The 12,347-nt window shown below is 40.4% G+C and overlaps 1 non-coding gene across 1 annotated transcript; it reads right to left on the bottom strand.

Moving 5' to 3' along the window:
• Positions 1–11,610: 11,610 nt before the first annotated feature.
• TRNAT-AGU (transfer RNA threonine (anticodon AGU)) lies at positions 11,611–11,684 on the bottom strand. The gene has a single exon. It is a non-coding gene; the product is annotated as a tRNA-Thr (tRNA).
• Positions 11,685–12,347: the final 663 nt, after the last annotated feature.

Raw genomic sequence — 12,347 nt, 5'->3', positions numbered from 1 at the left:
AGTTTTCTCGTTTGTTGCAATATCTATTGCAGTTAGTAGCTCTTGTGTTACTTCATGTAGATTTCTCCCTTTTATAAATCCTTTTTGATCTTGGTGCAGCAGTTTTGATAATACTTTCCCTAGTCGAGCTGCCATTATTTTTGTAAATATTTTGTAGTCAGCGTTCAGCAATGATATTGGACGATATGACTCGCATTTAACAGGGTTCTTTCCGGGTTTCAAGATGATTGTAATTATGGCATCGTTCCAGGAGTCTGGTATAGGTTTCTGTTGTGTAAGAATTAAATTAATTAGTTTGGTTATATGAGGAAGTATGGGATCTTTCAGTTTCATGTATAGTTCATTTGGTAAGGCATCTGGCCCTGCTGCTTTTCCTTTTTTCAAACTTTTAATGGCGTCTGCCACTTCATCTTCTAGGACTTCTTTGTCTAGAGCTTCTCTTTCGTTTTCAGTAAGCTTTAGGAATGCTGCATCTTCCAGGTAGGAGTTGATCTTTTGATCTGAAGGATTTATATCCTCCGTATATAGCTCTTTAAAGAATTTCCAGAATTCTTGCCTGATAATGTTTTCATCAGAGTTAGGAATAGTTTGATCATCCGGAATTATGCTTTTCACTTTGTTTTTAGCTAGATCTGTTTTGAGCTTCCATGCCAGCCATTTTCCACAACCTTCACCAAACTCATGCTTTGCTAGTTTGCTGGAATCCCATTTTTTCTTCAATCTCTCTTCCAAAATGTGATCTATTTTATCTTTTTGCATCTGTTTTTTTTGAAGAAGATCTTGTTTCCTTACCTCCTCTTGTTCTATGGATATAGCGATATCTAAGGAGTTGATGTCTTTTTCCAAATCTGAGATCTCTTGTTTTAGTTGCTTGTATTTACGAGCACCTAGACTCAGAAGTTTACCCCTTATAACAGCTTTAAAGGTATCCCAAGTTATTTGTTCCGTGGTACCTGATGCATTTAATTCAAAGAAGTTTTTTGTTTCAATTTCCAGCTCACTTATTACCTGTTCGTCTTCTAGCAAAGCTCTCTCAACTGTGAATCTTCTTTCAGATATTTTTTCTGTAATTTGTAATTCTAGTTGTACTGCTGAATGATCTGACAAGTGAGCTGGTAGGTGGGATACTCTTTTCACTATCTTTGATAATTCGTTACTAATCAGAAAGAAGTCGATCCTAGATTTATGTCCCAGTTTTTTGTTGTATAAGGTGAACGGGTGCAATTTTTCTCCTTTATTTTTCCAGATGTCTACCAGGTCAAGATCCCTATTATAAATCCCAATCCATTGACTCATTTTTTTCAGATTAGTCTGTCTGCCTGGTGGTGATCTGTCTAATTTTAAATCCATCACTAGGTTGAAATCACCTCCCAGTATTATGGGAGAGGTAGCTAGTAGTAACTGAGAGTATAATTTTCGCAACGGGTCGGCATCATCCAAGTTGGGACCATAGTAGCCTGCGACAGTGATGGGAGAGTTTCCTATTTTAACGCTAGCTGTGGCCCATCTACCTTTGCTATCCACTTCTGAGGCGGTTACAGTTGCTTTTAAGGATTTCTTAAAGATTATCGCGATTCCCTTGATATTGCATTGTTGTGTAGTGCAGATAAGAGTATCTACCCACCGTAAGTTCTTAATTATTTGGTCCCATTCTTCTTTTAACAAATGAGTTTCTTGTAGTATTATTATCTCACTTCTTTCAATTCCAGGATTTTATTCCTCCTACTTTTTGTCCTCAAACCGTTCACATTCCAAGATAGGATTTTTACGTCCCTACTTGTGCTCCCCATTTATTCTTTTCACATATTGCAATTTCTTGTAATGTATCACTCCCATTTGTTTTGATGTCCTGAATTTTCGCAGATGAGGTTTTTGTTTTTTTTCCCCTATTTTGCTCCCCACCATTTTCCGTGTAATTTTATGCTTTCTAGTTTGTGCCTTAAAGTTACCCTCCCCGGGGAAGCCTCCATCTTCTTCTCCTTCGGTTATCTTCATAACCCTTTTGGCTTCCCGTTCCCATTCCCGTGATTCTTATCTATATACAGTTTAAAAATGAGTTAAGTTGGTTGGTTTAAAGCTCCTTCATATTTGTTATATACCTTACACTTGAGTGAGATATGGATTATATGTATTTCTTCTTTTGCTTTCTTTTTTAGGTTGTATTAGGTTATATATGCGTTTGTATAAGGTTGTTTAACCCAGGGGTTCCTCTGAGCGTACTTGATCTCTGATTTGCTTTATCAAATTTTTCACCTCTTCTGGCTCTCTTAGATTACGCATTTTATTCCTCCACATAATGCGTAATGATGGTGGAAATTTCATCTGCACCGTGGCACCTAATTGCTGCAGTTCTGACATTAGGTTTCCCAGTTCCCATTGTCTAGTCTGAGAGGCTTTTGACATATCAGAGATTAAAGTTCCAACTATCTTTGTTGTAGGTTCCTTTTCTCAATGCCTCCCCCAAGATCCTATCCTTCAACATATATGTTTTGAAATTGACTAGGATCTTCCTGGGTGTTTTTCTTTCTTTGTTCTTTCCGTAAGGATCTCTATGTACTCTTTGTATGTCTTCTTCCAGTACCCCTTTATCTACCCATGGGAAATGTTCTACCAGAAGTGCCACTACAAATGCTTTAATATCCTTGTCCTCTTGATTCTCCGGCACATTTAGTATCCTAAAGTTGTTTTTCCTTGCTTGATTCTCCAAGGATTCCAGTTTTTCATTCATGATTTTGTTTTCTGATCTTAAGGAGTTAATTTCCTTCCTGTTTTTTTCCACCCTTTTGTCTAAGCCTGCAACTTCACTCTCCACTGCCGTAACTCTGTCTCCTAGTGCAAGTCCAACTTGCTATCCAATTTCTCGCAAACCTCCTGTATTTTGTTTTGCTTTGCTTCTGAAATGGAGAATTTCTCTTTCATTTCTGTCCAAATTTTTTCCAGAAGTTCGTCTGTGTGGGTTTTTACAGTATCCTTATTGTTTCCTACAGATCTTGCATCGTCTTCTTCTTTGTCTTCAACTTCTTCATTTATATGTGCTGCTGCTGCTGCGACAGCAGCAGAGGTCTCGGTACCCCCCTCTGCCATATGAACTTCAGTTCCCTCTTCTGTTCTGCTTCCTTTGATTTTCCAGATTTCTTCCAAACTCTTGTTTTCTACCAAGCTCTTTTTCTTGTTTCTAGGTTTTCTGCCTTTATTTGCACTACCTGAGCTTGTTTTTCCGGCTCGAAGTGAGACCGTCCGTGGATTCTCCTTTTCGAAAGAGTGAGCGTCTGTAGGTTTAATAGCCTCCTCTTTCTCCCCCTTTTGAGCTCCCGGAGCCAGTTGTGTTTGTGAGGAGACTAAAGGCTCTGAGTTCAGCCCTTGTTGCTGAATTTTGAAGTAAGACCTTAGAGATGGAGTAACTTTTATTTTTATTTTAGATCTCTGAGTAGACTCCAAATTGCTTTCCTCCTTCTCTAAAGTGTTCTTGAGGTAACCTTTGGATGTGGATTTTTGTTTTTTCCTGCTCACTCTCGGAGTAATGCCTTTAGGGAATTGCTCCTGGCTCAAAAAATGTTTATTGCGCAGACTATAAAAGGATTTCGCTGTGTTGATCTGAGTTCCAGGCTGCTGGGGTTCTAATACTTCTTTAGATTTAGACTCTCCTCGATTTTTTTTTGAAAGTCTCTCTAACTCTTGAGGTACCTCCTCCTCTTTTTCCTCCGGTGTTGGTTTTATGAGTTTACTCATATGCTGATTGATTTTGGAATTTTTTTCTTTTGTAATGGAAAAATAACAAGGCTGACAATGTTTGTAGGGCTGACAAAGCTGAAAAGACTGACTGTTAGAAATGCTAGAATTATAGCATATGTTGGTTTGTTGAGCTATGTGAAACAGATTATCTGATATCCAAACACTCTCTGATTCATGGATATTTTTGGTTTCTGCTTCGTCGTTCTTTTGTGATATGACAAATTTCTGTCCTTTTGATTTTGTGCCTCTACACTCTTTTTTCCACTCCAACACGTTCTTGTACGCTCTTTTCTGCCCCGTTATGTTCTGTGAGGTGTCCCTGAGCCCACTTATTGTGACCGATTTTATGACAGAGACTGGGACTGGAACTGGGACTGGGACAGGGGCAGACTTTACCTCGCTGGCATGCTCGTGTAACAGCGACCGCTGTTCCCTGACTCTACCGGTCGTGCCCCGGAACTGATACCTTAGTCTTCCGGAGGCACGGCGGCAACGCGACTTTGCTTTCCCTGCAGCGCTCCACTTGTGGAAACGCTCCCCAGCCTCAGTGAGGATTCCGAGATTCTGCTCCGCCTTACCCGGTCTGAGGCTTCCGTCTGCTCTGCTGGACGATCCCTGTAACCTCTGCTCGGAGGCTGCACCTCCCGTCCCTGGGTCACCAAGCGTAGGATACCGAGCTTCACTCGCCACCCCGCAGACAGACGAGAGAGGGAAAGACCCGAGGAAAAACACCATTCCAGGGCATGCTCCGCAAGAGGTAGGAGAAAGTATGTCGTCCGGTTACGACAGATTGTTAGTTTTTTGTTATCCTCCGTACATCCTTTCTCTATCGTCCGTTTTGCTGGAGCCTATTCCAACCGCTACTGTGGTGAACCACGGGTGCTCTGGGAGCTCTCCGGCTGAGCTTCCTACTCAGCCGCCATCTTCCCCCCTCCAACACCAAGTCATTCTTACAGAAAAGGTATTATTACACAAGGAAATGTTTTTGCATTCCTCAAAAACGATTTCTGCACAATTACACGGGCTACAACATGCAAGAGTACATTAAAAGTAAGCATTGCATGTATTAAAACACTCTGTCCCTGCTGCCCCACAGCTGTGGCATCATAATGAAATGACTTCTCATGATTAAAGCTGGCAATTTCACAAATCAAAGAAAACAAAGTGTTTGGGACAGGTGTTATTTAAAAAATAATAATACTCTGTATATTGCAAATAAAAAATATCACTCAACTGCCATGACATTGCCACCCACAATGCCGTGACTCGGATTCGAACCGAGGTTGCTGCAGCCACAACGCAGAGTACTAACCACTTTACGATCACGGCGAGCTACTTGGGCTACTCAGGCCCATGATGTATGTGTAGTGTGACAAAGCAGGCATTCACGATAGTTGATGTCACAAGTATTTATTTATATGAATATAAGGGCCCGCAAGGAGCGGAAACAACATATGACTGTCACGTCGGGAGTCAGCTGTCATCTGCATGACAGTTACACTGACGTCACATAAATACCTCATGAAAGTTCCATGATCTGTCACAGTTATGTCAGATCATGGAGAATGAAAACATACTATAATTAATGATCCCCAAACAATAACCAACATGAATGTACGACATCTCCCTTTTTCCCCAAAGAAGAACAAAACAGACACAGTTTTCTACTCCATCACATAGTATTTGAATCTCTCTGGCATATTGATGGCTCTTCCCCCTCTTGTGGTCATTCCCCCTTTTGGTTCGGGGATGATTCCTTCCACGCGTATAGCAGGGGCACCAGTCCCTTCATTGCCATGGTTCATAACGGAGTTGTCTTGTGTTAGAACAGAGTCACCTTTTCTAACAGGAGTATTCCTCGAACTTTCAACTAACTGTGAAGAAAACCTGTGATTGACATTAGCATGCGATTGATGTTGGTTATTTGGTATGTCTTCCCATTCCAGCACACTGTCATTTAGGCTCTCTTCCCCTTCTTCCTCATTTTTCATAATTATTTTCTCTTGCCCTGGCTTAAGTCTTACTACATCGTCTTTACTTCGCCATCCTTCACCTTCTATGAATACAGCACCATTTGTTGTCTTACCAACTCTTAGGGGTTTACTGAACTTAGATTCTCCCTTACTCACCAAACCAGGCTTCTTCATCAAAACCCAATCTCCTTGCATCACACATTTGTCTTTCACTCTGTTTACCATATCAGAATATGTTTTTGCTGTTTTCTGTTTCTTTTCAATGCTTTCTTTCACTCTAAGCTCCTCATCATTTATTTCTTTTGACTCAGTTACCGCACTACTCCAACCACCAATTTTAGGTGTTATGAAGTTGTTACAGGTTCTTCCTCTCATCAAGAAAAACGGAGTGTGTTTAGTGGCCTCTTTTGGTGTATTGTTGTATGCATTTATTTTTACCCTTATGAATTCCTTCACATCCATTTTATTTGCAATTGCCATTTGTATTCCTTCTTTAAAGAACCTGTTCAGTCTCTCAACCTGGCCGTTGCTCTTGGGGCTGTACAAGGGAGTTTTTTCTTGAGCAACACCTGAGCTCTTTAAAAATTTGTTCATCATTTTAGAAACTAATTGTGATCCATTATCTGACACCAGGATCTTGGGTTGTCCTTCCCTGTCAAAGATTTTCCTCAAAAATCTTATGACTACTTCTGTTGTAACAACACTCACGAACTTGTAGCATACCCATTTTGAATAGTAGTCCGTTAACACTATCAAGTATTTACTTTCGTTGGGTAATAAATTATATGGACCAGCAAAATCAATTGCGATTTTCACCCATGGCCCATCTGGAATTTCTACGCTTTGCAACTCATTCTTTTCAACTCTCCAGTGCTTATCCGATTTCAAACATTGCTCACATTGATCCACATAGTTTCTTATTTCACTGTCTACGCCTGGCCACCAATAATACATTCTTAGAATGTTCCTTGTGGCCGTGATACCAGGGTGTCCACTGTGGGCCATTTTCACAATTTTCCGTCTGAGTTCATATGGCGGCACGAAGACTTCGCCTCTTTTTAGGAAACCACTTTCCATTGTCAATTCATCGCTTACTTGTTGATAATATCTCAGTTCACTTGGCAGGTTCCTCACAGGTGGCCATTTACTTCTCACATACGCTGTTACTTTAGCCAACACAGCATCCTTTGCTATCCCCTCCTGCCATTCCTTCTCTGATATGGATCCTTCACACATGATTGTAGCATCAATCAGCGCTACTACACATTCTGTGTCATCCTGTGCTACATCTTGCTGATTTTGCATGGGCAAACGAGATAAACAGTCTGCTCTGCTGTTTTTGCCTCCTTTAATGTGCTCTATCTTGAAATTAAATTCCTGCAACTTTGACATCAATCTTAACAGTCTAGAGCTTGCGTTTCCGTTGCCTCGTCCTTGACCATCCAACATGTATATTAAAGGCTTATGATCAGTAACCAATGTGAAACTTTTCCCCCATAAATAGTCCTTCAGTTTATGCACAGCCCATACACATGCTAAAGTTTCACGCTCAATGGTACTGTAATTGACCTCTGTCTCATTGAGTCTTCTGGAGATGAAAGCAATTGTATTTTCCTCATTTCCCTTCCTTTGACAAAACACTGCACCAATCCCTTCATTGCTGGCATCCACAATCACAATGTTTTCTAACTGCAGATCGTAAGGTTTTAGTGCAGGCGCATTTGCAATTTCCTCTTTGACAACTTTGAAGGCTTGTTCCTGCTCATTCGTCCATTTAAACACAACATTTTTCCTTAATAGTTTTCTGAGAGGTTCTACTTTCTCTGCATACTTTTGCATGAACTTTGCATAGTATTCACTGAGGCCAAGAAATGACTTAAGGGTTTCTTTGTCTCTGGGTTCCGGGGCCTCTCTTATTACCTGTACAAGATCATTTTTTGGCAAGATACCTTCCGCTGTTAATACATGCCCCAGATATTCCACCTCATCTGTCATGAATTTGCATTTATCTTTTGAAACAGTCATGCCTTTCTTTTCAATGACTTCTAACACATTATCAATTAGCTTTAAATGGTCTTGCTCTGTCTCTGAATGCAAAAGAATGTCATCTTGAAAGGCTTCCACTCCTATGATTCCCCCAAACAGTATGTCCATACGTTTTTGAAAGACACCAGAAGAGGATGCCAGTCCGAAAGGTAGTCTCACATACCTGAACGCCCCGTATGGTGTTATGAACGTGGTTAATTTTTTAGACCTTTCAGATAGGCAAACCTGATGGCATGCAGCTCTTAAATCAATTAATGAAAAAAACTTAGAACCTGATACAGATTGAAGTATGTCTTGAATTTTAGGTAGTGGATGGCAGTTTACGATTATGTTTCTGTTCAATGACCTCAGGTCCACACACAACCTGATATCCCTAGTTTTCTTTTTCTTAGACACAACGATTGCTGAAATCCATTCAGATTCATCTGCCTCTTCAATTATCCCTTCTTTCATCAATTTCTCTAGTGCCTCCTTTAACTCTTTCTTTATTGATAATGGTACAGTTTTTACTTTATGTTTACACGGTATGGCCCCCTCTTTCAATTTGATATCATGGCTAAAACCTTTGACACCCCCAATAACATTTTTAAACACCTCTTTATGTTTCTCAAGGGTGGCTGACAGATCATCTTTACACTCCTCAATGCTCATACTGTTCACCCATTCCTCTCTCAAGATAACTGGGTCTTTAGCTCCAGGCACCAAAATAACTCCCAATTGGGCTAGATCTCTCCACCCCACTAATATCCTCCCTTTTTCTGCCACATATACCTTAGTGTTGATAACTCTTCCCCTGAAAATGACAGTATCATTGAAATATCCTAACATATTTATTTCCTTCTCGCCAAAGGCTTTTGGGTTTACATCTGATTCTGTAAGCGTCACATTCTGCCATTTTTCATCAAAAAGTACATCTGAAATAGTTATTATAGGTGCTCCAGAATCTGCAGTGAACTTAAGCTCAACTTCCCCTATTTTTACATCCCCTATGGGACCTTTAATTTTACCATCTTCCATTTCAACATAAAGGACAATGTTTGCACACATTTCTTCATCAACATTTCCTACAGTGTTTATGCTCATGTTGTTACCCATTCTTTTGATTTTACACAATGTAGAATAATGACCATATTTCTTGCATTTGATACATTTCTTACCTACTGCAGGACAATTTTTGTAATCAGCTAAGTGTTCATTTGATCCACACCTGAAACAACATAAATGCTTACCTCCTATTCTCTTATCCCCCAAATTTTTCTCATAAGTCTTACCATCACCCTTCTTTTTGTCCTGTAAATAAAATACATTTGTGTTATTTCCTGCATGTGATAACTCTTTAGTAGATACAAGTGATCTCTCGATGCCCCTAGCTATATCTATGACCTCTTGCAAAGTTGGCCTTTTGCACGCCAGCAATCTCTCCTGTACTTTTTTCGAATAACAATAGAATACAATTTGATCTCTTATGTACACATCTGTCATTTCTTCATATTCACACTCCACAGCAAGTATTCTTAAACAAGCAATATATTTGTCAACTGTTTCCCCTTCTTGTTGTTTCCTTAGAGCAAACTTATGCCTAGCGACCATAATGTTGTTCTCCTCATCAAATTGTCTCTCTAGTCTTTTCAAGGCTTCCTCATATTCATTTAGAGGTATAAATGTACCAGGCGGATTCTCATACTCAGGCAGGCTGTCAAAAACGTCTTGCCCAGCTTTACCTAATAATCCAAATAACAATGAACACTTCCTTTCTGCATCAAATGCTTTCCCATCTATTGATATTATGTAATTTTCAAAAGCTCTTATCCATTTCTTCCACTTCATCGTGGGTTTTCCTGGCTCATCCAAGAAACGAGGAGGTGCACATATATTGTTACATTCAGCCATTCAGCCATGTTTCCCCTGGTTTATTTGTTATTATATTTAAATAATCTTTTACTCTTAGTAGGTTTATTTTGCTTTTTCACACAACCACTTGCTCGATATTTTATTCCTTTCCTTTGTTTCCTTTTTATATATTCCCTTTATTATTTATTCCTCATTCATATCCTGCTGTGATACCGCCTTCTAGGCGTTTAAATATTTCCTATTTTCCTTACTTGCTTATTTATTACAATTCAGCACAATGCCCGTTGTATATCTTGTTAATTCCACTCAGCACGGTATCTGTTTACACAGGATAGTCAGGATAGTCAATTTCACAAAATGGCCGCACGCTGCTCACGCACGATGACGTGTCATATAGCAGGCCAATTATATGCCAATACGTTTTTACCCAGCGTGCTTCACGCGGTACAGCTGAGGTGAATCACCGTCTTCAGCCTTCTCAAATCGCTGACAGGAATAGGCGCCAAAAATGGAGCAACTTCACAGCTGATTTCACAAGTAATAATATTTGCCACAGCGCTCAGTTTCAATCTTTATCCGCTGCCAAGTTTAATCCACGCGCTCTCAGATATTCTTCACACATTGATTTTATCCGCTGCGCTTATGCAATTTCAGTTAACTCCTTCTTTTAACGGCTTGCTTCTCCATATAATCCACGTTGCATTTCACACGGACGGCATTGCCATACGCAGCCTCATGTACTTACTCCGAAAATCTTCATTATTATTCTTTTCTTCCCGTTATCAGATTGCTGGTTTCTTCAATCAAACCTGCTACTTCACGATGTTTCCTATTAACATCCACCCGCAGGCCCTTCTACGTTCCGCAGTCCTCGTCGCCAATTGTAGTGTGACAAAGCAGGCATTCACGATAGTTGATGTCACAAGTATTTATTTATATGAATATAAGGGCCCGCAAGGAGCGGAAACAACATATGACTGTCACGTCGGGAGTCAGCTGTCATCTGCATGACAGTTACACTGACGTCACATAAATACCTCATGAACGTTCCATGATCTGTCACAGTGATGTCAGATCATGGAGAATAAAAACATACTATAATTAATGATCCCCAAACAATAACCAACATGAATGTACGACAGTATGTGACTTTTATAGTGCAAATCAGGTGACACTGTCAGTCATGAGAGTCTTATATGTAGTGTATGTGTTTTGAGGCAGATGCTGCACATTTCACCTCTTTGACTGGGATGTTCACAAACCAACACAGACTGCCCTCCAGTCCTACTCTGCTAGGACCGGTCCCTCCTTTTTACACCTCAAGCATTATGTTATTCAAACATTGGAAGAGTAGTATCAAACCTCTTGGTAAGCCATGAAGAACTGGACATGACGTTTCGTATGTGGTGTGATGCACATGACAATACTCCGTAGGAGTCTCCCAGGACAGACACAATATTTCAGAATAGGCCTCCAGAACCTCACGTGAAGTCTCCCTAAGAGAACAGAATATCACTGATGTGGCCTCCAAAACTTGGCACAGTACTATGGATACAGCATTTTTAGCACCACGCAGCACACAGTGTCATTTTCCAAGCTCTCACAATCCATCAGACTCTGCTGCCCTTGCGTTGCCTGTTCTTGAGGCACTGAAGCTTGAACCTCTTCTGCCTCTTCAGTAACAGTGTCAGTAATGCAATGGTACTCAGGTGCTGCCTGTGCTGCACCTGTTGTTTGAAGCTTGCATTACTGCTGCCTAGGTTGTACTTTGAAGCGAGCGAAGCTTAAAAACATCTTTTCACGTCACAAAACCAAACTGATTGGCTTTGAAAATTAAAGATACTGGTGGCTGGTGGTACATTACAATGGCAGGTAAAAACCCGAAACATCTTTAGGTTTTAAGGAGGAGCATTGTGTACATGAGGATAATTATAATAGGAGAAATTGTGTTTGCAGACAATGAGTCTTTAATCAAACAAAAAGTCTTGTATGAGGTTGTGTAAAAATAAGGCACTGCTGAGATTCGAACTCAGGATCTCCTGTTTACTAGACAGGCGCTTTAACCAACTAAGCCACAGCGCCTATTTCCACTCACTTAGAACCATTGTACCTTCTGTGTCGGTATCACTGTGAGGCACTCCATACTTTTCTGTCTCTAAATTTTTATCCAGCTACTACCGACAAGAAAATGGAGAAAGAAAAACCTGAACATGGTATGGAAAAATTACAAAGAGGGTCACGACAAACGTATATCATTAGGTGTACATATCTGTATTCATTTTGCAATATTTACACGGGAGGATGAGTGTGCTATACATACGTTAAACTAAACGAGAGTGTAACGATGTTAAAGATCACTAATACATAGCAGACAATTTAATGATGCCTACATAACCCATGTGCTCGTTCCTTCACCTCTCGTCACCTCTGGACACCCCAACGAGAAGCCGAGAAATCGTCACTTTTGGAGAGAAAGTGTCACCTTTAGTTGATGCGTCCCAGCTTCAAACAGGGCTTCAAAAAGTGCACTTTGAGAGACCCAAGGAGCGGGCTGGTCATCCAGCCATAGGAGAGGGAGGCTGGGGGCTGTTAGACCACAGTGCCCTTTACATGGTACTAGCAACACTCACCTTTGAACAAACATCAGCCATCAGAGCCCAGTTAATGACCAGAATAAACAAACAACCTATACGTTGTTTTTAAACGTCTTGTACTGTAATGCATGACTTTTCTATTTTAATTGGG

This window comes from Lissotriton helveticus, chromosome 12 (genome assembly GCF_964261635.1).
Source record: "Lissotriton helveticus chromosome 12, aLisHel1.1, whole genome shotgun sequence".
NCBI classification, from domain to species: domain Eukaryota; kingdom Metazoa; phylum Chordata; class Amphibia; order Caudata; family Salamandridae; genus Lissotriton; species Lissotriton helveticus.
The sequence above is the reverse complement of the archived record's forward strand: the minus strand, read 5'-3'. Positions and strand labels throughout refer to the sequence as shown.